The sequence below is a fragment of the Lissotriton helveticus genome, chromosome 8, assembly GCF_964261635.1.
Source record: "Lissotriton helveticus chromosome 8, aLisHel1.1, whole genome shotgun sequence".
Lineage (NCBI taxonomy): Eukaryota > Metazoa > Chordata > Amphibia > Caudata > Salamandridae > Lissotriton > Lissotriton helveticus.
In genome coordinates this window covers 1,127,847,601-1,127,872,619 of record NC_136069.1, presented here as the reverse complement: position 1 = coordinate 1,127,872,619, position 25,019 = coordinate 1,127,847,601, and positions in this window count along the sequence as shown.

Sequence of the window (25,019 nt, the reverse complement as noted above, 5' to 3'; positions counted from 1 at the left end):
GCCAAATCTGTGCCAGTTAATTTCCAAATCTGTGATGTCAATCAATATGGTGGGTTCTGATTTTTTCCCTATCTGAGCAGTAAATAGAAAGAACATCTCCTGCCCTCCTTAGAGTATACACTTTGACGATCAGTACCCATGTGGTACTAGCCATGTTCAACATCAAAGGGTCTGCTCTCCTGAGCAACCTTTTGTCCTCAGGCAGGACTGAGATAGAAGACACAGAGACATAAGAGGAAGAAGACATGGACATTGGCCTTTCTTTGTTGTCCTCTACTCGCAGTAATCATGCTACAATGAGCAAACACCATTTGTACAATCATTAAGAAGTTGATGGTCAGCTACGTAAATGCTGGTGGACTAAATTATAGGTCCTCCACATATCCAATTCGAGCCCCCAGCTGGATCCCTGGTGGAAGCATAAATTCGCATGGTTAGATGCTTCCTAACATCCCATAACCCCACCCTATTTCCCTTTTGATTGTAATTCTACTTCAGTTGCTTCTTTTTCACCAGTTTTCTTCAATTTATTTCTCTTTTCATTCTTTTTACTCACACTTTCTCACTCTAATTCATGAAACTAGCCATGAAGGCCCTTATTACAAATGAGATGGATGTAGCGGTGGTAATATTGAGTAGCCACAACTAACCCTTCAACTCAGTAACCATGCACCTAAATTTGGTTATTCCAAGTTTATGTCAATGCAATTGGGGATAACATGTGGACTCAAAATTACCAAGCCAAAATCTGGAAAGCGGAGTCTCCATTCCAAGAAAAAGTCCATCCCCATTTACCAGCTGCTTCCTGCTCTTAGCAGGGGGTATGTAGGAGTGGGGGACTGTGTGGGGGTGGGTTAAGGTCTGGGGCTGTGAGCAATAGATGACAGTACTCTGCATCCCAATCTGCAAATGAATTTATCAACTGTGTTTTCCGGCCAGTAAAAAAGAACCCAGTATACCTGCAGCTGCAAAATCTGGGTGCAGGAGAACGGACCAGCTTTAACCAGTCAGGATGTTATACCACCAGGAGATTGGGGCCTACGTGTTTTCCCTTTGCAATCATTGATTTTCTTTGTTTTTACATTTTTTAAATCTTTTGTTTTATTTTTCCTTTTATTTCTTCTCTTTTATTTCTGGGGTTTCCCCTCCTTTATTTTTCTGTTCTCCTTTTCTAAATTGCAATTATTGTTTTTTTTTTAATGGCTTTTCTGCATTTTGTTTTGGCACTTTTTTCCTACACGCTCCATTTTTTTGATTATCTTTCCTTGCTTTGGTTTATCTAGAGAGAGAGTTTGCGCCCCAGAACTATTATAATTTACCCAAAAAATTCATTGTTGGCTTAAGGCAAGGCTGGCCAACGTGGAGCATAAGGGATGGATCCATCCTCCACCTTTACAGATATCCAAGTAAGAAAAATGTGCATAGAATTGAAGTAAATTGAAGCCAAGTATGTAAACAGTAATATTCCTGAACCATCTAGCAGCTACTATCGGCATAAGTTAGACACCCTACGTATGAGGGGATGAGCTGCACTGTTTGGCTCTGTGATTCGTTCTTTTGAATGTTTAGTCATTGCACCATTGCTTATGCGATTTCTTTATTTCATTGATGTCGAAAGTTAATTTGCCCAAGTGCTTACGGATACTATGGAACGTTGTTTAACTTAAGTTGCTGTGACTTTAATATTCTTTGCTGAAAAGGAATAAAACCATATCTGTCGTATCTATAGTGCTAATTGTTTTCATTTTCCTCTTGTAGGCAATATAATTTTTTTTAATCTTTACCATGCTAAATAGTTCTATAGCGCCACTATAAATCTACCTTCCCTTTGTAACTTCTGGTAATTATTTCAAGCAACCAAAAAGGTATTATGTGCAATTTGAATGTAAAAATAAATTGCTTTTCTGCAAAACTCCATCTGTCAACAGTATAAAGAGAAAGTTAGCCACTGTTTTCAAGGTATACGGCATATCAATCACGTAGACAGGCTTTCAGGAATCTGCCTCTGCTAAACTGCATAAAACAAGATTTTCTATAAAAAAATTAAACACATTAAACTGAAAATTGTTGGTAACTGTTCATTAAAGATAGAGTTAAGTTGAAAAATATATGTTCATATAACTATTCATGGGGTTTTTGAGTGGCAAAATGTTACCTTTGGGTCACTATAAAGTACAGTTCCTATTATTTGCAATTTTGATTCTATCAACTTTTTCTATGCATCATCCTGAAACCACTAATACATACATTTCCGTAGCCACAGAAAACCCGGAAACGATGGTGACAAACAGAAATTGCCAGAGGACTTCTGGAAGTGGTAGCAAAAACGATAGCCTGAGAATGAAGATCGGCCTATGATGAAAAGGTAAGTACACCAAAGCAAAGAAGAATTTATTGGGTATGGACAATAACCAGCAGTGTAAAATACAGATGATCATTCCACAGGCTGAATAATGAATAATCATGGCAAGTGACTTGCAGGGGGAATGAGACAGAAAGTGTGACTTAGGGCCTGATTACGAGTCTGGTGGTCCACGTACCACCAATCTCACAGGGGCGTGGTGGTCTTTCAACCACCCTTTTACAATTAGGGTGGTTGGACCGCCATTGTGCAGCCAAAACCAACAGGAACAGAGATCCCTGACGGTGGCACTACCTTCTTGAGGCCACAATATGCTTGTCGGGATCGCTGTGGTCGGGCCAAGCATATTATGGGTTTCCTGTTTGCCACAGTTTTCATGCCTGTTCCTCCTCCATGAACACCATGCAGAGAGGAAACAAAGGGGGCTCTACAGGGCCCAGTGTTGCCTCTGGGCCATGGGGTGCACACATGTTGTTACCCTCTGTGTGCAGGCACCAGTCAATGCCATGGATGTAATGTCTTTGACTTTCCATTGAGGTGCCTGTTTCTTAGGCACCGTTGTGGGAATGCCAAAGAACCGCCCACCAGTGACTTAAAAAGTTATAATATGGCGGGCGGTGTGCACACAGGTTTGGTGGTGAGGGTTCAGTCCTGCTGCTGCACAGCCAAACTCGGAATCAGTACTTTAGTATGGTGCGTAAAGATAAGCTTTTAGGTGATGAAAAATAGTTCAGGATATCTAAATGTTTTTTACAATGTGATCATTGCAGAGCGGACAGTACAAACCTGGGCTTGAGATCCAAGTAATTTGTAGTGCTAGCTACAGTTATTAATTCCAGAAGCCAGCAAATGAATATTCATTGGGAGAGATCTGCAGTGATATCTTCAAGTGCTTTTTCCAAGGTCTAGTTAATGATAAGGCAAGAGGACTGCCCTGTGGTATCACCTTCAGGTAATCATTTCAGAGAAGTCAAGGATTAAGTGCACATAGGGACAAAACCTCAGTGTTACTAACAGGTGGTCATTCCGGAAGCTAATAACTAAATGTCTTTTTAGAATGACCGGCTGTATTGCCTAAGTGTGATTATTTCAGAAACCAATGGATTTATGCACATGGGAGCTAATCTGCAGATTTACTTACAAATGACAATAGATGATTAAAAATTAGAAATATAGGTCAGTGCTACAAGTGATTCCTTGTAGTATTACCTACGTCATCATCATCATCAGATACTTTATTTGGCTCAACTGAGCCATAAAAGTCAGAGCAAACAAAAGAAAACCACATACAGTATTAAACTTCATACAATTGAGACACACATTTGTTAAAAGCACTAAAAACAGGCATCAAAATACATCTGTGCAATAAGAGAATCACTCTATAATAAGATCGTACCTTTATGGCACTTAATATGTAATTTTAAACAGCATGTATAACGGTTTCATTTCCCAAGCAGTGCAAATAAGCAAAGGCCACAGCATGAGATCTGGTTTTGAATGCTCGTAGTATATGCCAAAGAAACCACACTCTTTGTGCAGTATACAATTTGCAAAAAGTGTCAAGTGCTTTGTTCTGCTGGAAATTTACACTGACATCAAGGGAGGGAGGGAATTGCTATGGGGACTGTCTAACAGTATTACTGATTTACCTTTCCTCTAGAGTCAGAACATTATTATACATGGATAATAACTTTCGGTGTTGCTCATTCCAAACAGCTTTAGGATAGGATGAGCATAAATAATAAACTGCACTATTACTTACACGTGTTCATGTTACAGGCTCCCAAGGATTCAATGGTCATCAGACTACCAATAGTGTACTTGCATGCAGTTAGTCTAGTGACCAAAAGTTGATTAGGAAGGAAGTCTAACCTCAGGTGCTTCCCATAGTTGGTAAAACGAGAGGTCAATGAATGAATGGGAATCAAGATGACTTGGATTGTTATGCATACTTCATGAATATCCTACAGCACAATAAATAAATAAGCATGGAGAATGATCTGTAGGGTGAAAAAGAAGCAACATATTCTAGTACCTACTAAAAATCATTTCTCAAAGGAAAGGTCAAGGATTGACAGTTTTCCTCTATTTATTATGAACGCGAGATCCTACACAGAGAGTAAAATACTCAGTGGTCATGAATCCTCTATTACTCCAGAACTATGTTTAAATGAATTCCCATCGCTACAGAGAACGGCCAAATATAGGTAACTCCTTCACAGACAGGCTGTATGGGTCTGCATTACAAAAGGTCTAGGTTGCACTTCCACACACAATAAACTGCTCCACCCAGAGGAGATCAGAGCTTCGCGCACCATTGCTAAAGTAGAAGAGCTCTCTGATGCTGCAGAGTGCATAGAATAGAAACACTGTTCAGTGTTTCACCCACTACTCTATATTTACTGTGCAGGTGGATCCTTGACCCCTACCTCCCCTGAACTCCTCTCCAGAGGTCAGAAAATTGTAGCAATGTGAATCCTACTAAGTTGTCAGCGATGCTAAAGGGCCACACCATGCTGGCCTTTTGAGGGGGCCAAAAAGGAGTCCAGCTCATGATTCCCTCAATCATATCCAAGTCAAAAGTATATATTAGTGGTCATTGTAAAAGAGAATTTTGTCAAATCTATCTGCAATTTGCATCAGAACTTTTATTTTACTTTCTTATTAAAAAATAATTGTCACATATTCACATGTGTCTTTCATCAACGATGCATTGTTTAAGATCATCAGACATAAGCACCTGAGTTCAGTAGCAGATCCTTTAGATTGCAAGTTGTGGAAATATGGATCTACCTCCCTTTACTTCAGAGAAAAATAATTCTACTTCACCTGAGGAAAAAGCTGAAGATCTGTCTGTTTGGCATTCAGGTTTCCTTGTGCTGTAGCTGGTTCATCTTTCTGCATATTCATTTCCTCTCTGGATCACCAGAAAACCTCTGTTTGCTGTTCATTATATATTTTATTAAGAGGATAGTAGGCAGATAGATAATTTGGTCCTACATGATGGGGATGCCACAGGCATACCTGGCACCATGCTTGTTTATTCTAAAAGAGTGTCACTGAGTAGTACACAGGAGTGTGATGTGCACTTTTTGAATCCAAGAAGGACTATTTGCTTCTATGCCTGCATCTGTAATATGATGATAGTGCAGGGGTAAAGTAATTCCCTCTTTGTCTCAAGAATATACCCCTTTGCAAGCAATGAACACCCATGTAAGCATTTCTTAAGGCACCAGAACAATATACGTTGCTCATAATATAATACCAGATTGAGAGGAGAACCCAAGAAGTATTTAAACACATTATTCACTCCAGGTCCACTTGCAGTCATTCGGTATAGTGTCTCAAATCAGGAAGCTTTAATGGTCAGCAGAGATTATTCAGAGGAAACAATGTATTCTGCCAGAGAGAGGCCAGGAATTTGATATTTTCAGTCAGTAGGACACCTGCTGAGTTATGAATCCTGCTTCAGAAATCTGTGTGCACCATAACAACATAGATTTGTATTACTTGTATGGTCGAGATTGACTTTATTTCTTCTAATATTGAATTGGGAAACTAGAAAATAAATGACAGTCATTATCAACTACAGGAATGGCAATGAGCAAATAAAAAATGAGCAGACTGCTAATAACTATATTGTAGTGTAGTTCCTATAGTCCCAATAGGCTCTGCGCATTGGAATAATATCTTCAGTAGTGTAGACGTAGGACTGAGGTTAACTAGGTCTCTACTGACTATATTAGACTTAAGTGTTTGCCAGCTAGCTCAGAGTTCACTAGAAACTTTCTCGAATAAGCGAGGAGGAGTTTAACCTCCCTGGATAGACAAGAAGGGATTTCGTTTCTGACAACCATAAAACATGACAACTTTGCTCTCCCTGAATAAGAGTATATCTCTAGAGTCGTGTGAAAACAAAAGACAGCTATTTCACTCAGTCAAAGGTGCGTACTTAGTTTCACCAGATTGCAGAGAAAAAGAGAGACGGGCGTTTTCAATAAAAGGTGTTATTTATTGAGCAGTCTCTTTCCTCATACAAGAGAAATGAATTGCTACAATTGCAATACTTATAGTTAAGTAAAGTGCATACAGTAAAAGCAGGATTATGAAATAATACTGTAAAAGCTAGGATATGGTTTCTTAGCCATATGATACTTTAAAATGGATAAAATAGATACATACATATATACATTGACTAATCGTACTCAACTGGTGCTTCTAACTACGCCTACCCCGGTGTACCTGACCTAAGCCTAATACGTGGGAAGGAGTAAGTAAGTAGCAGTTTAAGTTAAGTTTGTTTTGCCAAGAATCTGACTCAAGAATTCTCTGTAAGGGTTTAGTCAGTTCAGTACCTGGGTATTAGAAGGCAGGAGGGCTGGTATCTCTCTCTCTCAGGACTCGGTATCCCAGTCACCCGCAAGGGTAAGCTGGAAACGCCGGAGGCTGGATTTCTCGGCAAGAGAAAAGACAGCGTCTTTCTCAGCGCGTCAAAAGGGAGGGGCAGCGTCCGTGGGGTCTCGTATCAGCTGGGTTCTTCGGAAGTAGATAGCTGCTCTGCTCCAGGATTACTACCGTGTGTTTGCTTAAGGCAACGTTGGTAATATTTATACCTGAAAGGTGCCGGGTTTGACATAAGGCTGGACATAAGACGTCAATAAAGATGTCACTAAGAACTGGTCGTTCTTACAGTGCTTTACAGGAGTTCTCGGACGAAATCAAAACAAAGCAGCGGGGATTTCCCAGGTTGCTGGAGGCTTGGATTTGTTTAAGAACTCGGTGTGCTTTCTAGGGGGCTGGAGGAATAGGCTTGCTTAATGTGACAGCATGCGCTATGACTGAATTATGAAAAGGGTTTCTATGCCGTTGTAGGGATATTATTGATTTATAACCGGACAAGGGCAAAGAATAGGAATATCGATTCAGGTACCTAGATAAACACACTACACCCACTCCACGAATTCATGTCCTTAAATTACTAAACTAAGCAATAGTAAACATATCTAACGGTGCATGTGTATACCGATCCACCCCAAAATACATTATTTTGCATCTGGAATAGCATATGCGAAATACACGAAAAATGAGTATAGGTACTGTATGCTTTCAAGCAGTGTAATCATTCATTAAAAGGATGCACATATATATCAGCATGAACGATTTGTGAAAATTACACATGAAATGGCTCTTAATACAGAAAAGAAAACCGTGACCATTCCATCACATATAAACACAGTTGTTTTGTAAATATGCTAGAAGCTGAGGTAAAATATTGTCTCTAGAGTTCCTAAAAATAGAAGCTCTTTTCTCTAAGAATAGTTCTACTTTAAGCAGAGGATGAGTGCCAAAAAAAAAAGTAAATATTTTGGAATCAGGGAAAAAATAATTTCGTTTTTCAGGGGAAGTAGCCAAAACAGTTCCAAATATTTTCAGAAGCTTTTGTTTTTCAAAGCTGAAGGCCAAATTCAGAGTTCAGAGAACTCTGAGTGCTCGTTTGCTTAAAAGTTATTCTTTCTGTTCAGGGGAGAACATCATTTCAGACAGACTTTCAAAGAAAAAGCAGTTTACCGCTTCAGGTGAAAGTTCGACCAAGTTGGAAAATGCCGCAACTGTGCAGTCGTGAGAATGATTGCTATCATCGATGACAGGATCAGCAGTGCTCACAGAAGCTCGTACCTGGTTGATGCTGCTCTCATCTTGCACTTCACTACCCTTCAATCGCAGTGGTGAAGTCTCAACGAATGCCGTCATCAGGATGGGTAACCGCTGGGGACAACACGATGCATGAGCCTTTACTGGACTTAGCAAAGTATCTGTATCCAATGGTACTTCTGATTGTAGTGTGAGACAGACGTCTAACACGCATTCTTCTCCACACAGCATACATCTTAACACGGGTAAGATGCAGTTCTGCCAAATGGGTCTGAATGAAAGAAACCAGGTCATATTCAGATCTCTTAGCCGGGCTAATCCAAGGACTTTAGTTATGCGGTCCCGATAGCGTATAGCTAGGATAGTTTCTTCCATTGTTGCTGGAGTCTTGTCTGTGACGTGGCTTGCCATAACGAAGCAGCAGTATCAAAAATAAAATGCCTGCTACGAGTCCCAATAGGAGTGGAGGGCCGCCAAAGAGTGAATGGACAAAATTAGGAAAGATGCCCAGGACTGCTTTGAAAGGTGTGAACAGTCCCGAAAAAATTGTCTTAAATACACTCGCGATACCATTCGTATCAGAAATGTTTAAGATTTCGTTTAGCATTTCTGCGAAGTGTAGGGGGCAATTTGTTGATAAAAGGTTATGTATCTCTGCCGTTGACCTCGCAACTTGGAGATCATACGTTTCTTTTGATGACGTCAAGTGCACTGGCGTCTGTCGAAGAACAGACTTCATTCTGCTTAAAGTATCAATTCGAATAGAAGAGATTTTCAAACTGGGCCAATTATTTTCCTCCCTGTCTGGAGTGTCGTTCGGATACAATACTTGCATACAGCAAGTGACCCTGGACGAAACACTTACCAGATAAGCTTTTCCTGGCACCAAGCCACAACATCTGTGGTCCACTATTAGAATGTAGCTCCCGTTCGAAAGCCGTCTAAAGAATGGCTCTATTCGAGTTGCAGGTGTGCCAAGCTGGTGACATGAAAGGTAATTTGAAGTCCCCTCACAGGCCCCATGTAGATTTATACCCTGACACAGAAGTGTACCACTTAGTGATTTTTCACAATTATCACCACTAAGAAATACATTCTGTCCTTTTTCACTATAACACGTGTGAGTGTAAGGTAATTTCCATGATGACTTGATGTATCCTTTACCCAACCTTTCATACTGGCCTGCCTGTATATACTTTTGGCAGTATTGAAATTAGAAAGTCGTTATCGGAATATTTATTATCCCGTGTATTATACATTCAATGACAGGTCTTTCTGACATTGTCAATAGTAATCTCTCAAGTTTTTCAATGCTCAGAATTGTATATTCTGCTCCTTTTTGTGCCAAGCTGATTTGTATATCAGTAAGGTTAAATATAGAGAATAGTGACGTTGTGTTGATTAAACGCCAAGGCACGTAGCCTGAACGCAGATTTTGTAACGTCCAGCCAAGCTGTACAATAGAACGCAATTGGGACTGACCATGTTGTAACATTAGCATGTCCTGCTCTATTATATCGATTGCAGATGATACAATACTGTCCAGTGAATATATTCTGGAAGACAGAGTCATTAACCCATTGTCCACAACAGAAAGTGATTTTTCCAAATTAATACGGTCAATTTCCCGTATTTTCACTGCTGTTTAATTTGAGTTTCTTTCCAAACTTCGTTATAAGCTGCATATATAGAGGCCGCTATGAAACGTTTTTGACGCTGTTTGCGTGGTCCCATAATGAAATCACGCAAGTCAGCACCTTCTTTTAGTAAAGTTAAGTGTTGCTTAATTTCTGCCATTGTGGATGTATGTAGCCATTCAAGGCAGAGTTTTCCTACACTGTATGTTGTTACTATCCCTGGATGTTGTCGCTGGGAGTATCTAGGGTCTGGCCTGGTCAATTTGAACCCCTGTATTTTGTTCAGGAATCTATCTTGACAGTTATTCGTGTCTGTGGGCCAGATGAACCATTTTTTCCAATCAGGATGTGTTCTGTTTTGGTTTAAAATATGGGATACGTCTATCTCAACCTCTGTAGTGCTATTACTATCAGGTGTTGGCTTTGGAATAGACGGTTTGTTTAAGTCTTTAATTTTGGCTAGGCCAAGACAGGTTGTTTGTTGAATTGTGTCATTCAAAAATATAATTTGTTCTGGGATCATTCAGGCTCTGAATAATGAATCTATACCTTGCACTTGCCAATCTTTAGTACCCCAGATCGTTTTTGTCTCAATGTTATTGTTCCAAAAATCAAAACCAAATGTATTCATTTTTAAAAAAAATGTTTCTGAATAGATTAATTTTGTATTTGTCAGCATGGTTTTCATTCCTGTCTTATTCAACAGTTTGAAATAAAACGTTTCTGCTTCACTTGTGTTAAACCCTGCGAAGTATGGAAATTTCTCATAAAATGTTTTCGAACTACCTTTTGGTGGAGTTGCACAATGTTCCCATTGATTATAATTTAAAACATTTCTAGGTTGAGCAGATTTATGCAAATAATGGTTACCATAGTGGTTGTAGCAGTACATCTGATCATAATTCGATGAACCTTGTAAATAATCATGTTCTGTAAATTTTGCTGACATAACTAAGTCTGACATCATATCATTAATACTTTCAAAATCCCAATCATCAGAGAATATACTCGGTTTTACAAAGTCACTTAATGAAACCTTAAATTGATGAGGATACTTCAAGAGCTCGACCGGGCCATATATATCGTAATCTGTTTTATCCCATGCTACCCCACCGGGTATCGGATTGGCTGTGAAGTTTACTGAAGAAAGTTCCCTTTTCTCGATGTGTGAAGACTTGTGTGGCTTTAGGACCAGATTGATATTCTGGCTTGCTGTGTCCATTGTAACATATTTTCCCTCAATGAAGTGTCCCAAGCTTAGCACCATGATGAGCCAAAGCAGGAGGAAAAGTACACCCAGCACCACCCAAAATTCAATCCATGGGGAAATCAGATAGGTCTCTTGTAGTTGATGAAAGAGTTCTTTAGTTTTTTCTTTAAGAGGTTTTTGTTTTTGTTCCTCAGGTTCGCTCGGATCCTCAGAAAAGTCGGCGAAGTTGATGAAGTAGCCTGATGCAGTTCTGTCAATTATTGGAATTGCTTCTGGATTTTTCCTTGTTTTATTAGCATAGTCTGTGGCTACATCGTTGTAGACAGGTATTTCTTGATGAATTGTTGTAATTTGGGTTTCAAGAGGCATAAGTTCCATGGCTTTGTTGCATAGTCCTTGTTGATTCACTGTAGGTTTATCAAATGTGATTAGTCTCTCAGTTTGAACCTCTTGATTTGTAGTAGTGTTCTGCTATTTCTTGGGAGTCCACTTGGCCTACTACTTATTATTGGCCACATGATTGTGGTTTAACCAGGTCGATGGATACAACTCGGTTCTCCTTTTTACCAGCAAGGGGCGGTAGTAAAACTGATCTTGTTCCGTTGACAGCTAAGACAGGTACTGCTTTTCTGTAAGAAGGCCCAAATTCCTTCTTCACCGCGATGTTCCCTCTGACCAGATCCCCAATCTTTGGAATCCAGACAGGCCTTGCTGGGACAGGGGGTTTCTCTTCAGTGGCTGTTGGCTGTTGTTTCAACTTTATGTTGCTCAGGTCTTTTCTTGTTTCATTTAAGTCCTGTAAAATAGCCAAACAATCTTTGATATCAAAGCATTTTCTTTCTACCACTGAAGTCTGACTATCGAGATCCTGTATATGCATTCTAGTCCCGAACAATAGTTCATACGGACTGAAACCTTTTAGAGAATTTCTTGGCAGATTGTTAAGACTACGTTGGACACTTATTAAATGTTTGACCCACCCAACCCCCGAACCTAATACCTTAGCCGTTATAGATTGCTTTATGTCTCAGTTTTTTCTTTCCCCAAGCCCGTTTCCCTCAGGATGGAAGGGACAAGAATACCGCAATGCAATGCCCATGCTGGTCATGGCCTCCTTATAAGCTCGAGAGCTAAAAGTAGGACCCTGATCAGAGTGTAGCATGCCAATTGCGTATGTGCCGATAAAGACTCGCAAATCTTTTATAACAGTTCTGGCGTCAGCCGAGCGCTGGGGCCACATCCAAATGAATCTCGTGCAGGAGTCCACTGTGACCATGATGTATTTATAGTTGCCATCCATTTGTAAGGGACCACAGTGGTCCAGGTAAACACACGCTAATGGTTTATCTGAGATCAGAAGGGGCGTCTGTGCTGGTCTTTTTACCGTCTAAACTTTTATTTTTTGGCATATTTCACAATCTAGAACATAGTTCCTAGTTTGTCTTCTCATTTGTGGCCACCAGTATCTCTGTTTTAATAATGATACTGTGGCCGAGACACCAGCGTGTGCAGAGGCGAGCCCTTCGTGTGCTGCTATAATTAGTCCTAACCTATGTTCCATGTTTGGAATTGCCCTATCCTCCACTCCAGGGATTTGAGCAAAAGGAACGGAGTTTGCATCGATTACGTATGTATAATTGAGTGGATAGTTGACAGGTAGCGCTGCACAGTCGCCTTTTGATGAAGTTTTTACTGCCAGCATCGTTTCCCCGTCTACGTATTTTCCTGAACGCTTTTTTGTAGCTACGGAAGCCGGCTTAGTTGCTTCCGCTGTGGCTGTCTCAGCCAATGAATTCCCTGAAACGTGAACGCCATCACGTTCATGACTCAATGAATGTATCACGTGAGTCTTTGGTAGTTCTTTCTGTAAAATAACTACTTGTTCCCAAAGCGATTTTTGCTTTATTGTGGCACCGGTGTCATCTTTGTAACCGTTTTGAACCCATTTCTGCAAGTCGTTATTGTATGATTTGACGCAGTAATATGAATCGCACACTATTAGTGTCGGGAATTCGCGATCGGCATTATCTAGCGCCATTACTTCAGTTTGTTTATCTGAATTATTTTCTACAGAATGTGATTTTGTTACCAGAGGTCTCAATTTACCTCCGCGCCACACGTATTTAACAATCTCGCATGTGGCGTTATAGGCTTGTTTTCCCCAAACTGAGGGTTGTGCATGTCCGTCTGTATATATTACACAGGCGTACTGTTGTATGGGCAGAATGTCGATTGGCAGAGGATATTCTCTTTCATATTCTAGATTTTTTATTTTTTTCATTTCTGGGTCAAAATAGTATTTCACTTTGTCTATAGCAAGAGAATTTTCCCATTGTATCCATTTTGGATTTAATGCCACAGTAGGTAAATTACATGGGCTTGTTAATGCCTCAAAGGCTGATTCTGCTGTTCTAACAGTAATCCGTCTGCCTTTGGCTTGGTCTCTTTCTTTTGCTACAGCTATTTGGAACGCATTTACAATGTTTTCCTTAATGCTGAATGTTTTTTCAGCTTCTGTGTACAAATGTGATTTGTATGCTATTAGTACCGTTTCTCTCTCATTAGAGGTCAGGTATGTGAATCCGCATCTTCCTGGGATGACCCGGATTACAACGTTGCGCGTGTTATCGCGTGTTTGCAATTTTGTTTTAGCTAATATGTCTGTTTGCAATGATCTCAAAATTTCTGTGTGTTTTTGAGTCCAATTGATTGTTTTAAAATCTGGTTTTATTAGTTCATAGAGAGGTTTAACCCTCTCTGCATAATTTAGAATGTAAGTTCTTCCGAAATTCAGGAAACCTAGAGTTGATTGTAAGTTTTTCAGCGTTCTTGGTGCTTGGATTACAGCACATTTCTCTAAGAAATTGTCTGCCAGGCTTTTGCCTTCACTTGATAATTCATATCCTAAAAACAGGACAGTTAGATGGGCAATTCGTGACTTTTTAAAGTTGAATTTGTAACCCTCTGCTGCGAACCCAAGTATTATGGTGTTCACTCTTTTCAAGTGAGTATCCATGTCATCATCTGTTAGATAGATGTCATCGACATAAGATAATGCCTCATCATCATACATTTGTAGTAACTCGGTTACTCTTGCTGATAATAATCCTTGGCTGTTCTTGAACCCCTGTGTGAGTCGACAGAATTTTTCTGCAAGCCCATTATTGAGAAAGCGGTCAAATACCTGCTTTCAGGTGCTATATTTTGACAAAAGAATCCATTAGAGATGTCTAATGTTGTTTTGTATTTTTTGCGCACGATGTTATTCATTAGTGCTGCACTATGTGAGTTTTGTACTGCAAAAGTTTTGCAACATGAGTTAAGGTGTCTGTAGTCCAAAACTAGACGATATGAATCGTCTGGCTTGGAGACAGGAAACGAAGGATTGTTCATTTGTGAGGTGCATGTTTCAATCACCCCCTGGTATTTAAGTTGATCTAAGATCTCCCTGACCTGTTTTTTAGCTTCTTGCTTAATTGGGTACTGCCTTTGTGCAGTTGGTTGACTTTTTAACTGGATTTTGTGAGGAGGAGAGTCCTCATCCCATCCAACATGGTTTTTATATAATGCAGGTGCTTGGGCTACTGCCCACTTTCTTGCAAGTGTATATTTTTTATGAATTGGAATGTGATTTGAGAAAGCAGGCATAATCATTTCTTCGCCATGAGGGCACTCTCTGACAAACTCCGGTGGCCAGTCTTTTTCAGCTAAAAGGATGTCATAGCCTTTTGAGAGGTTATCCCAAAATAGACCCCTTATTTTCCTAGTCTTATCTCCCTCTATACGTAATGTTATTTCGTATATTTTATGAGGTTTGCTAGCTCTGGTATCTGCAGTTTCCACCTGAATGTATTCATTCGTGTCCACTGTCTCCAGATGAATCATCAGGATCTTGCGAGCTATGCTCACTTCTGCTGCGCTGTCTAGCATTGTCTGAGCCCACTCTCCGTTTTTCAGTTGTGTCCTCAGGATCCTCGGCATGTTTGATTACTTTTATACTGGCTACCTTCTTTTTTGGAAATTGTAATTCTTTACTTTGATGAGCAGGTTCCTTGTCTTTGGACTTGACGTGCTCTTCCCTGTGTTCTGACCGTCCTCTTCTTTCCGATTTTTGCGAGGAAGTCTGAAAAGATCGAGAGGGACGTGTATCAATATCTTGATATCTATCAGGTTTCTTCAAATTATCCCTATTTCTAAGGTTGTATCTTTTCTCAGAGGGCTCCCTCTGGGGAGACCTGTGTCCTTGGTCCGGAGATCTTTCTCTCCGCCGAGGAGACTTTCCTCTGGACTGGAATCTTTTTTCTTTGGGAGTGGATTTTTTATTTTCATCCCAGCTCTTTTTTGGAGTGTTTAGATTATTTTTAATAAATATCTTTTCAGGATTTTCAGTTAGTTGGGGGTTTACTGGTTTCCCACCCAAACTATCTCTTCCTAGCTCTTCATAGGATTTTTCTATGATTCTGGCAAGTTCAAATGGTTGTTCTGCTATATCTGTTTCTTTCAATTTCTGGCGGATCGCCACAGATGCTGCTTCTCCTTTTATGTTAGATAACAATAAAGCTGGGACCTGCTTGAAGTCTTTCAGTAATTTCATACCCAGAGTTAAAGCAGGTTCTGGACCGTATTCGTTTTGAATCTGTCTTAGCACATCTGGTATTACCGCCATGGACGGAACACCATGTATTTTTGTGTAAATGGAAGCAAAGACTGTACCCCAAGTTTCACAGTCCTCCACATGCGGTGCGATCCCCATTGGAAGACAGATAGTCAGAATTCTGTGTTTCTCAGTAGGGGTAGTATCCGGAAATACTGCCTCTATTTGAGTGATTTTTTGTGCTAACCAGAATGGAATTTGTTCCCGTTTTATGGGTACTTTACCAAAACATGACTGTATGTTCTGTGGTGTTATTTTATTTGTATTCCCCTGATGAGGGGTCAGCTGTGGAATGTTAATAGCTGGTTGGACTGTCGAAGTCCGCATTACATATTGGACTAATTGTCTATGAATTTTAACCAGTTGTTTTAGCTGTGCTAGAAGTTCTGATACTGACATTTTTTCGATGTCGGGATGTGGTGTGTAGCTGGCTAGAACCGGCCACGTTGCTCCTGGTCTACCTAGTGGACCGAGCCTGGTGATGTGATTATTATGTTTTAGGGCGCCTTTAAACCAGAGCAGGTGCTCTTGGTATTTCAATGGGATTTCCACCTCCTCGAAAGGAGTGTAGTTGTCCGGTGGCTCCTCTATTTTGTAATAGTGGAACTCATGTGTGACAGCGTTTGCTGCTGGAAAGTTTATCCATGAATAGAATACCTCTGTCTGCCGATATTCATGTGCCTCAATTACGAATATGACTGTACCACCTCTCGATGTTAGTCCATTTTCTATAAGTTTAAGAGTTATAGTTTTTCTTATGTTGACCGGAATGAGTATTGCATCCGGGTCGGTTTGCAGGAGACTATTTTCATCCTCTAGGAGACGAGCTGCTATTCTAGCTGCCTCCCTATCTTCTTCACCGTCTGACATTTTACTGACAGGAAGGTTTTTTGTTGCAGATCAGGTTTTCAAGGAAACAAAGATTAGGTGCACAATATTTTGGAACACTGTATCCTTCAACGTTGAATAAACCAAAAACTATGCATAGAAATCTCTTCCTACTAAGTTCCGGCGGACTTTAACCTTTGACCCACTCCAGACGTCTTTGGAGTATTTACGGGAGAAAGGGTCTGTGTGAAAAAGCACGACTGAGTTACTCTAACGTCTTGCATTAGATTTATCGCCTTACCAAACGTTGGGCGCCATGTAGTGTAGTTCCTATAGTCCCAATAGGCTCTGCGCATTGGAATAATATCTTCAGTAGTGTAGACGTAGGACTGAGGTTAACTAGGTCTCTACTGACTATATTAGACTTAAGTGTTTGCCAGCTAGCTCAGAGTTCACTAGAAACTTTCTCGAATAAGCGAGGAGGAGTTTAACCTCCCTGGATAGACAAGAAGGGATTTAGTTTCTGACAACCATAAAACATGACAACTTTGCTCTCCCTGAATAAGAGAGTATATCTCTAGAGTCGTGTGAAAACAAAAGACAGCTATTTCACTCAGTCAAAGGTGCGTACTTTGTTTCACCAGATTGCAGAGAAAAGAGAGACGGGCGTTTTCAATAAAAGGTGTTATTTATTGAGCAGTCTCTTTCCTCATACAAGAGAAATGAATTGCTACAATTGCAATACTTATAGTTAAGTAAAGTGCATACAGTAAAAGCAGGTTTATGAAATAATACTGTAAAAGCATGGATATGGTTTCTTAGCCATATGATACTTTAAAATGGATAAAATAGATACATACATATATACATTGACTAATCGTACTCAACTGGTGCTTCTAACTACGCCTACCCCGGTGTACCTGACCTAAGCCTAATACGTGGGAAGGAGTAAGTAAGTAGCAGTTTAAGTTAAGTTTGTTTTGCCAAGAATCTGGCTCAGGAATTCTCTGTAAGGGTTTAGTCAGTTCAGTACCTGGGTATTAGAAGGCAGGAGGGCTGGTATCTTTCTCTCAGGACTCGATATCCCAGTCACCCGCAAGGGTAAGCTGGAAACGGCGGAGGCTGGATTTCTCTGCAAGAGAAAAGACAGCGTCTTTCTCAGCGCGTCAAAAGGGAGGGGCAGCGTCCGTGGGGTCTCGCATCAGCTGGGCTCTTCGGAAGTAGATAGCTGCTCTGCTCCAGGATTACCACCGTGTGTTTGCTTAAGGCAACGTTGGTATATTTATACCTGAAAGGTTCCGGGTTTGACGTAAGGCTGGACATAAGACGTCAATAAAGATGTCACTAAGAACTGGTCGTTCTTACAGTGCTTTACAGGAGTTCTCGGACGAAATCAAAACAAAGCAGCGGGGATTTCCCAGGTTGCTGGAGGCTTGGATTTGTTTAAGAACTCGGTGTGCTTTCTAGGGGGCTGGAGGAATAGGCTTGCTTAATGTGACAGCATGCGCTATGACTGAATTATGAAAAGGGTTTCTATGCCGTTGTAGGGATATTATTGATTTATAACCGGACAAGGGCAAAGAGTAGGAATATCGATTCAGGTACCTAGATAAACACACTACACGTTGGGCGCCATGTAGTGTAGTTCCTATAGTCCCAATAGGCTCTGCGCATTGGAATGATATCTTCAGTAGTGTAGACGTAGGACTGAGGTTAACTAGGTCTCTACTGACTATATTCCCACCTAATACGTGGGAAGGAGTAAGTAAGTAGCAGTTTAAGTTAAGTTTGTTTTGCCAAGAATCTGACTCAAGAATTCTCTGTAAGGTTTAGTCAGTTCAGTACTTGGGTATTAGAAGGCAGGAGGGCTGGTATCTCTCTCTCAGGACTCGGTATCCCAGTCACCCGCAAGGGTAAGCTGGAAACGCCGGAGGCTGGATTTCTCGGCAAGAGAAAAGACAGCGTCTTTCTCAGCGCGTCAAAAGGGAGGGGCAGCGTCCGTGGGGTCTCGCATCAGCTGGGCTCTTCGGAAGTAGATAGCTGCTCTGCTCCAGGATTACCACCGTGTGTTTGCTTAAGGCAACGTTGGTATATTTATACCTGAAAGGTGCCGGGTTTGACGTAAGGCTGGACATAAGACGTCAATAAAGATGTCACTAAGAACTAGTCGTTCTTACAGTGCTTTACAGGAGTTCGTGGACGAAATCAAAACAAATCAGCTGGGATTTCCCAGGTTGCTGGAGGCTTGGATTTGTTTAAGAACTCGGTGTGCTTTCTAGGGGGCTGGAGGAATAGGCTTGCTTAATGTGACAGCATGCGCTATGACTGAATTATGAAAACGGTTTCTATGCCATTGTAGGGATATTATTGATTTATAACCGGACAAGGGCAAAGAATAGGAATATCGATTCAGGTACCTAGATAAACACACTACAATATTTATACTAATGCTTTGTTCAGGCAATATATTATTCAGTGCTGGAGAGGAGTTGCTATAAAAGTGTTGGACACATCTATATAAGATAGTTTATTTAAAAAAAATAAGCTATATTTGTGAGATTAGAGACATCTTAATGAACTTTTACTATGCAAATTAATGTGTTACTTTTCTTAACAAAATGATACTGCTCAAATCCATCCTGCCAACTACATCTTTAGACATACATTATACATATTACTTGATTGATGGGGCACCAGGAAAAAAAGCAAGTCTGAGAGGAAATGAAAGGGGAAAAAGAGAGGGGAAAAGTGTAATACCGCACGAGTGGCCCCCTCCTGTCACACAATTTCACACAGTCATTCATCCATATATCCATCCAACCATACTCTTTTTTTTATTCAGAGATCCAAACACACCCATGCATAAATCTATACATGCATCATCCAATTTTCTAACCATATGCTCATTCGTATGTATGTATACCACCATGCAGTGTTCTATACCTTTATGCAATCACAGGAACCTGAATGCAATAAAACCAATACCTTTATACATCAAACTTTCCTCCTGAATATAGTGAACCTCCATCATGATGTCAAAACAGGAGAAGAGACGAGAAGTGAAGAGAGCTACTTAGAATATACACAATGCCATTAACAAATCCATCCTCGTCATCCATCCATACTGAAGTATCCATCTACTGTTATACATACAAACATTAAAACCTGTCTATGCATTATACTTATTGATGAGCTGATGTTAAAGGCTATGAGTTCAAGATATAGAAGAAAGTAAAGATTGTGAACAAAGATTGGTAACATGTAAGGGATGAGGACATCCACTCACAGCACATTCATTCAAACTTATAAATCCACCTATTTCCTATTTAAACTGAAGCACCGAGATTTACTAAGTGATGCAAAGTGACACAAGGGTGTTTACTTTCCAGCACAAAAGGGCTTTTTGTACTGGAAATGTGCATGTTTTGCTTTAAATCGCTTTGTGATGGTGGTGGGTCTGCGGTGTTACTTGGGTGGATCAGTGCAAACATCGATATGTTTTGCAGCAAAGACCAGTCTATTAGTACTAGACAGCTGATTTGATTGATTGATTGACAGCCAGATCAGGATTTGCATAAAACCTAAGCCTCCCTGAAACAAGCACTACTACAGTGAATGGTTTTAATTGTTAAACAATGCACACATTCCTTGTGTGTTGAAGTGCAGAGCAAACGTTCAGTGCATGGGCTCCTTCTGTGTTTCTTTGAACATCAGAGTTTGCACTGTAAGGGTATGCTTCCAGTACAAATCCTAAGCTAGATTGCACACATTGACCTCTCTTAAACTGTGCATCACACAGAGCATCCTTTTCGAGTGCCAGCTCAGGGACTGACAGCAGCAGTAGGCCATTTTTAGTTGCTATGGCTCTTTGCTGTGTTTTCACTCTTGCATACTACAGGGCAGCGAATTTGGTTGCTTGGCTTAGTTGCATGAAAATTTAGTACATCTGCCCCAATATATGCAATCTTAGTTAAATACTAAGGGCCTGATTTAGATCTTGGCGGATGGGTTAGCCCGTCACAATAGTGACGGATAGTCCATCCACCGAAATTATGTCCTGTGGAATTTATATTTCGGCGGATGGGATATCATTACATTTTGAAAAATAAATATTGGTGCTCCACATAGTGCAACTGATATTTTCCTGTGATATATAACTCCCGTAGGTTTACACGAGGCACTGACTACATAAATGAAACATTCAAATCAAAGGAGTTTGAAAATAAATACAGAGAAGTCACTAGTAGTGGTATTGAGATTTGGTTTATTTTTCAGTTCAATTTCTTTTATTAACTATAAAACATGAAATCGCATAACCATGTTCCAAGCAAAACATAAAGGGGCAGATTTATGAAGGCCTTGCGCCGCCGGTGCGTCACTTTATTTGACGCAACGGCGGCACAATAAATGCGCCCTATTTACAACGTGACGCATCTAGGAGATGCGTCACGTTGTAAAGCCCTGCGCCATCAGGAGGCGTTCCGGCGCAGGGTGGGCGTTCCGGGGCAGGTGCGCCTCGCAAAAGTGGCTGAGTGAAATCTATAAGATTTCACTCAGTCACTTTCAGGACAATGCTGCGTCAAAAGCCTGCGCCTGCTTGAAGCAGGCGTAGGTCTTGACGCTGCATTGTGGAGATGGGGCACCCCGAGCCTTGCTGGAGCTGCGTCGCGCTTGCGACACAGCTCCAGCACTGCGCCACCTTTTCGGCACAGATGCGTCACGCATCTGTGCCGTTTTTGCCCCATGGTGCGCCGCATTGTAAATGCGGCGCACCATGGGTGGCGGAGCAGCGGCGCAGGATGACTGGCGCATCCCTGGGGATGCGCCAGTCATCATAAATCTGCCCCAAAGTATAAATAAATGAACTAGAAAAAGTCCTAACATATTGAATATGGAAGATACAGTATTTCATCAGTATAGTATATATTGATATTCTACTACATGGCTAGTGAAGAAAAGGTTTTGGAACACTAAAAAAATATGTCAATGTAGGGGCCTATTCTTAAACTGCATTTTGTAGTAAATTTTGTAGTACTACAATGTTACCACAAACATACTGCAAATGCTATTTACAAACATACACACAGAGGTTATGACTCTCCTATGTTTTTCTATGCAGAGGATGTTAAGTATACCATTTAATGATAAATGTGGGAGGAAGAGAAGGAAGTGGCTCAAAAATGGGGAATACTTATCACTAAAGGATAGGGAATTAGGGACTAGTAAGGAGGTGTTTAGGGAATGACATGCGTCCACCCACAAAAGAGTATGCCCACAGCTAATCACACTCTGCACTTCTAAAGACACTACAGCTAAAAATGAGCCAAAAACTACTAAATTACCCCAGCTAAGAGCTGGAGTAAGTCTAGCAGCACACATGTCCAACTACTAGTACTGCAACACCCTCCCATAGAAATCAGTTGCGGTAGGGACAATATTAATTTAATGTTAAAAAAAATCTAAAGCCAAAGTAAACTTTTTATTGCATTGTAACATATTTTAATAACAATGTTGTAGCTTAATATTTAATGTACCATTAATGTTTATTAAAATACAATTAAAATACTTTTAGTTAGTGGAATATATTTAAACCTTAGTGAAATTATTTCAATTTAATATATTTAAAATATTTGATTTTTAAATTTAAAATGAGTTATTCATTCTGTTGAATTTTATTTATTTTATACTACTTTTGAAATAAATAAGAAAAAATAATTATTTCTAATAATTAATAACATACAAATATGTATACTACTTATTTGTGAGTTAAAGAAGCATTTTACATTTCCCTTTATTTTGAATGAGGGGGCTCCACAGTTGGATCAGAGATCTCTGTATTTTCAGGTATGGAGAAAAGTCAAAAAGTTTATTAAACTTGGAAAAGTTACTAAACATTTTGTATATTAAATATTATTGTAAATGAATTTTATAGATCTATCATAAAAATGGAACAAAAACACTACCGCATTATATCCTTAATTTTGAATTATATTGTTCAGGATTTTAATTATGATAAATCAATAATATCTGGTTTAAATTGAAAAATAAATTCCCAGCTAATGTATTTTCATCATGCATTAAATGTGATGTATTGATTTAATCAAAATAACTTTAAATACATTTTCATAAAAATTGATGTTACAACAAAAGTTATTAAAATATTTCCAACTAAATAATAAATATATTTTATTTGTATAGATGTATTTTTTACATTAAATTATAGTTCTTTACATTTTTAAGGATTTCAAATAATTTAACTTAAATTACCATTAATTCCCTTAGGGTTTTATGTTAAGCTCCTGCCTCCATTGTCTTCTATGGCAGAGTGTTGCAGTATCAGTGGTTGGCCATGTGTGGTGCTGGACTTACTACTGTTTTTTTTACCATGGTAATTTTCACTCGTAAACTTGTCTCCACCTGTTTTCAGGGGGTGAAGATGTGTAAATCTGCACATTTGAGTAATTTTACACTCAGAATTTGCAAGTAGAATTTACTCAGAAGGGTGCATCACCTTTATAAATAGCCCATTAGTTGTTTATATGACAGAGCAATTTGGGAAACAGAATTTTAAAAAAATGCTGAAAAAGCTCCAAGGGAAAACCATCTGGTCACAGAGGCTTTCATGTGTGCATTACATGTTTCCTTGTTAATAATATCTTTTTCCATTGAGGATAAATCAAACTGAGGCCCTCATTACGATATCGAGTGGACTTGCGGAAATGGGACTGACCGACCTCTGCATTTTTAGGATGTGACCACACATGGTGAGGTCGCACACTCCCATTTCTCTATGGGAGCTTGTCCTGCAGCTGTAAACCGGCTGTAGCACAAACTCCCATAGAGAAGTGGGTGCTTTTGTTAATCCATGCACCGAGTTCAGGCACCTATCGGTGCTTGCCACACTGTGCAGGAATTACCAGGGGGCACGTGCCCCCCAGGCATCCAACTGGAGGCAGCTTTGGCAAGGGGGCCCTGCTAGGGGCCTCCAAATTCGCTTTCAGAAAGGCTTTTCATGTCAGAAAGCTTGGCATGAAAAGCCTGTTGGAAACCAACATCAAAATCCCCACAGCGTAAATGCCGTACATAGGGGATTATGAACAGCCTCTGAAAGCCCATTGGAAGCCAGTCGGTCCAACAGGCCAGTTTAAAATCAGACGACGTTCATCGGAATAAGGCTGTCGGATTTGAAACCAACAATGTAAGTTGGACAGCCTCTGACCGTAGTAGGGCACTATATGTGAGATTAATCTGATAAATGATACGTAATAATGATCAATATCTATATTTGGAGGAATAGGTTTAGGAGCATACAAATCCTTATAGAAGTTTGCAAAACATTTATACATATCTATATTTTTAGCATAAACTGCGCTGTCTTTGTCAATTATTTTCTTAACATGTCATTTTTCATTCCATATTTATGGAAATTAGCTTGGACCTTCCCTAACTTAGTATGACCCCATAATAATGTGCTTTAACCTTCAATAAATAACCACATACACTTTCAGTTGAACTTATAGTTAAACTACATTTTTGCTTTAATAATCTTGCTCTGTGTATCAGTATAATAAACATTCTTCAATATTTGAATATTCTCAAGAATGTGGTAAGATTCTGCAGGAGCTTTTTTTTTCTCCGGGATTATAAAATTAGTAATAAAACTCTGAACTGCAGCCTTAAATGAATCCCAGGCCATATCAATAGAAGCTCATTGCATTGTTTTAATCTCAAAATATTCTTCAACAAAATGCTATAAATAGAATAAGGATTCTATCACTTAATGATAAATTATTGAATAGCCATCAAGCGAATCATAATGGGAGCATGATCTGCAATCAAAATGGATACTTTTATCAATATACAAACTCAGAAATACATAATATATTCTCAATTGTAGAAAAGGTGTTATAAAGTTTTCAAGTTATTCTCTGATGTCTGGATTACAAGAGCTCGATGAATCAATAAATGTTCTGTAATATCACTCATCTGATCATTGTTTGCATAAAACTTGGAATGTATTTAATTTTAGAGTTTTTGTCTAGAAAGAGACCCATTAAGTGATTGCAGTCACCATCCAAATTTTATCATTCATTAGAATGTAATAACATTGGGCCCGATTCACAAAGGTAAACTGAGACAAAAGTCTAACTTTATGACTCTCAGTAGTCACAAAGGGCATTTACGAGTAGTAAAGTTGGACTTTTGTCCAAGTTAAAGTAAGTTTTGGTCTTAAGTTTAACTGAGCCTAAACTTGAGACAAAGTTGAGCTTCATAGCAAACTTTCACGAGGTCCTAGCTGGCAGCCACAATGGGGGGATGAGAACGAGACGGCTGCCTGCTTTCAGCCCACGTGGCCCAAAGCATCAGTGAGCCTTGTGCCACCATCTTGGGACTGGCCGCAAGGCTCCACCACAGCCCGTCTGGTCTTCCAGGTGCTGCCCACCTTGAACCCTGCGCAACCTGGTAAGTGCCTTTGGCTCAGGCCCCCACCCCAGCTGTATTCATGGGCCCGCTTTGCTTTTAGGTCACCTGGAGCCTTTTAATCACCTAGCATCCCTGTACCTGACCAAACGTTTAGCCCCATATTGCCTCTACATCCAGTGACTGAGACATTGTGCAGATCTCCCCTGCTCCTCCACTTTGGTTTGCTCCTACACGGTTGGGCCTCTACCCCAC